The sequence below is a fragment of the Eptesicus fuscus genome, chromosome 3 (genome assembly GCF_027574615.1).
Source record: "Eptesicus fuscus isolate TK198812 chromosome 3, DD_ASM_mEF_20220401, whole genome shotgun sequence".
NCBI lineage: Eukaryota > Metazoa > Chordata > Mammalia > Chiroptera > Vespertilionidae > Eptesicus > Eptesicus fuscus.
The window spans coordinates 24,029,862-24,034,290 of record NC_072475.1 but is presented as its reverse complement, the minus strand read 5'-3'; positions in this window follow the sequence as shown (position 1 = coordinate 24,034,290).

Sequence of the window (4,429 nt, the reverse complement as noted above, 5' to 3'; positions counted from 1 at the left end):
TGGCCAGAGCCAGGGCAGAAGATCATTATCCAATACAGCTGGTCCTGAGGTCAGCCGTGAGGTTGCTTGTCAGCCTTTGCTGCTTATCTGGGCCTGGAGCTGAATGACAACTGAGGCTTAGATATTATCTCTAGGGAGGAAAGGTCAGGTGGTCCAAACTGCATTACCAGTGATGCACTAGGGGAAGAAAGATCATCCTGGGGGCAAGGTCCTGCCCTACAATTGCTCTTTGCTAGGCACCCAGGACTTTCCCCCCTGGTGAACTTCTGTACTTGGCCCATCGTGCTTGCTCTGTTCATGTCTGTCTAACTGCCTACCACATAAGGAAGGGGTATGTGCTTTTTTTCTTTCTTCCTTCCCCACTGGAAAGTGGATTTGGTGATAGAAATGGGGGAACTCTCTTGATGGTTATTGCCAAACTCATCCACTGGGCTTTGAAGGCAGAATCTGGAGCCTATGCTAAGCTAGGCTTTCAAAGGCCTTTCAAAGGCAACTGCAGCCCTAGCCACTTTGGCTCAGTGGATAGAGCGTTGGCCTGTGGATTGAAGAGTCCCAGGTTCGATTCTGGTCAAGGGCACATGGCCGGGTTGCCAGCTCGATCCCCAGTAGGGGGTGTGCAGGAGGCAGCCAATCATTGATTCTCTCTCTCATCATTGATGTTTCTATCTCTCTCTCCTCCTCCCTTCCTCTCTGAAGTCAATAAAAATATATTTTTAAAAAAGGCAACTACATTTAGAAGGATTTAGCAGAACTCAGAGGTAATGTGCTCTTGGGAAGCCAAAAGGCTTTGGCAATGAACCTACACGGGATGGATGTTGACTCCAAAATGTATTAACCCAATGACCACAGCAAATTTCTTCATATCTCTGTCTCTCGTCGTGTCAATGTAAGAAACGTCCAAACCTGTAGAGAATTTTTGTACGAGTTTATTTGAGCCAAACTGACGACAGATACTGGGGAGCAAGATCGCAGATGCTTTGGAGAATAACAGTTGTGCAGCCTCTTTTATGCATTTGAAATTAAGGAAGCGACCTAGGAAGATTACATGAAGGTGGATTACGTGGTAGTTAAGATTATGGGCTCGCTCAAAGGCGGTTCGCTTTAGAAGGAGGGGTGTGAAAGGGGCATTTCAAAGGTGCTAACCTAGATGCACAGAAGCAATGGGCAGGACTTGCTTACGGCAAAGAGAGCCTTTTAGTAGAGAAGTTATGTGCCTGGAGTGTGCCTATCCACCTGTGAACTGCCCAGTTAGGAATGCATGATCAGATCACCCTGTGAGGTTACTTTCCATGGGCTCCCTCCCCTTCCTCTACCCCCGGCCCCTCCCCTCCGCAATGTTTCCTTATGTGTAAAATGGGACGAGATAACAGTAATGACCTTATAAGAAGAGTGTGAGGACCAAGCAAGACAATGTATATGAGTTTAGCACTATTGCCAGTTGCATCGTAAAAAGCAGTAAAGATGAATGATGATTATTGTTACTGAAGAAATGAATGGGCCAGATTTCCCAGACACAAGTGGGAGTGGGGTTCTTGGGGTACACCCGAAATAAGCATTTTCAGAAGCCCCACGGGAGAATGAGATGTGGTAAAAGACTTCATTTGCATGGAGTTACATTCCTTGGGTTGTGAAGTCCCATGCCCCTTACACCAGTCCTGACGCGGGTGCAGCTGGGGTTCCAGTAGAGCCAAAAGGGGGCCAGTGTCCAGAGCTTCCGTTCCACGTTAAGCTGGGTCTGGTTCAGCATCAGGTTAATTAAAGTCCATTAGTCCATCGTGTGGAGCCCACATGGCCGTGGACCACGTGGACGCAGGCGAGCGCTCCCCTGCAACAGGGGTCCCAAGAGGGCCAGAGGGCCAAAAGCCAAGGGCCCAGAAAGCACACTCCTTTGTCTAGGAGTTAAAATATTCAGCTTCCTCGCCCTTGCAGTGTCCACACCTATTCTGGCCACTGACTCGCTTCCAGGTGTGACTGACAGGTAAGCACTTTCCCAATTACTCAGACCTTACTGGGCATGGGTCCCAACGGCCTTTGTCCAGTCCCTTCCCCCATCGATCAGCAGGGAACAGACTTGGAGTGTGTTAAATTAGCAAAGCTGTATAAACGGCATGCCTATGTTATCTAGTCTTCCCTTATTCCTTCTCTGTCAAATAATAACCAGGTTATTATAATGGTATCATTATGATTGTAATTAGTCAACTGTATAATGTTGGTAATATTGTTGATATGCTGATAGGACCAAAGAGGATTTGAAATGATATATTTTAAATACTTAGAATAGTCCATAGTAGGCACCGTGGCTGTTATTACCAATACAAAATAGAAAAGGACCCCTTTGCCCACTAGAAAGGAAAGTAAGTGAATATAAATAAAGGTATTTCTATTTAGATGGGATGGTGATCTTTATCATCAGGTACCTGCAGAGCAGGGACTTTATAAAGTTAAAAAATGTAATAATCCTTTCTCTGCTGCTTTAGCTGAGAACTTATTTCCTTGGGCAGGCTTTGCCAGACATTTGACCTTGAAATCTCACCCAATTTAAAACCCGGTTGAAAAGTCTTTCACTTGATGTAACATCAATAACAAAAAAACACACACCTAGAGTTAGTGGAATTCATAACAGATGATAAAAGAACCATGGGGTGTGACCTACCGTTAAAGGAGAGATAAAAGAAAACTATTGTGTCTTTTTAGAGAAAAAATTAGAAGAGACTCATTATTTGAGAAACCCAAAATAAACATTGGTTTTGGAGAACAGAAGTCCTGAATTCTGGGTCCTATCATTGTCTTTGCCCTTTAGCTGTCCTTTAACCTCCTGGAGCTGGAGTAGGACTCTGTAGAAGGACTTATAAAGTATGAGGATAAATAACAAATAATTGAAATGGTTGTCATTTTAGTTCTTCAAAATAGTTCAAAAGAAACAGTTAAGATTTTCTCAGTTACTTTCTGCAGGAGACTAAACAAGGAAATAATTTTAATTTGACCAGTTCCTTCTATCTGGATTTCTGTGGCATTCCTGTATAGTTCATTAATATGCACCTCGCCACTGATGATATTAATTATTAACTTTTCCTGGTAATAGTTTTATCCTACCACAAGGAGAGAAAGGGGCTTGCAGATTCTGGAGGGACAAGTATAAGGACCTTTTATTGTAATAACACATCACGGTTTTCCGTTTACTTTCACATACATGAACTCACTAGACTGTGGTGACAAGGTTGCAGCATGAGGAGCTTGAACTTTTGTGGTCTCAGCACTCCCAAGCAAGTCATTCTGTGTGTCTCTTTCCCAAACTGTAAAATGGAGAAAACACTCCTTTTTCTTTCACACAGAGTTGTCCTGTGACTCAAATGAAAACGTAAGTATTCATGGGAATGCTTTGAAAACGGTAAAGCTCTGTGCAAATAAATAGAAACCATCATTTAAAAATAACAGTAAAAAAAGAGAGAGCCCTGGCTGTGTGCCTAAGCAGTTAGAGCATCAGCCCATGCACCAAAGGGTCGTGGGTTCAATTCCTGGTCCAGGGAAGGCACCTAGGTTGCAGGCTTGATCCCTGGCCCTGGTCGAGGTGTGGGAGTGCCTGCAGGAGGCAACCAATAGATGTGTCTCTCTCACATCAATGTTTCTCTCTCTCTCTCTCTCTCTCTCTCTCTCTCTCTCTCTCTCTCTCTCTCTCCTTTCCTCCCTCCCCCTAAAACTAATGGAAAAATATCCATGGGTGAGGATTAACAAAAAAAGGAGAGAGAGACTCATGGATATGGACAACAGTGCGGTGACTGCGGGAGTGGGGGGTGAAGGTGGAAGAGGGCATAGTGGGGATAAATAGTGATGAGAAAATAAAATTAAAAATAAAAATAAAATGGAACTAAAAAAAACAAAGTGACAACAGCATGGAGAGTGAGTCACCCAATCCAGTGGTCAAGCAGGCTCCGGGCAGTACAGAGGAGAGAACAACCAATCTGGAATGGGAGCACATGAATGAAATCTTCAGAGAAGAGGTGAAGGAAGAGGTAAGAGAGGCCTGTCATTCTTTTTGGCCACCCAGCAGCTGAGCCCCGTGCCTCTTTTGAAGACTCTCCCCGGCTTCCTTCCCCTTTGGAGGCACATCCTTCCTCTCGTTACTTAAACTCATTACTTAAACTGGAAATGCTACTCCCTCCCTTGGCTTCCCCTGAGCGAGGGCACCGGCTGTGACCTGAGCCCCAGCCACTTCCTGCATCTACTAGTAGCTCTTGCCTTGGATTGGCAAGGGGCTTTGTGTACACATGCGGATCACTCAGCTCCCGTGTACAAGCTGCCTCCCTTTACACAGCTGCCCTTAGTCTCACCTTGGCCTGCTGTGTGCACTCCAGTGGTTTCCACCCTTGGGAAGGTGGACCCGGGGAGAGGCCTATGCAGGCCCTGGAAATGGGCTCAGGGCCATTTGGAC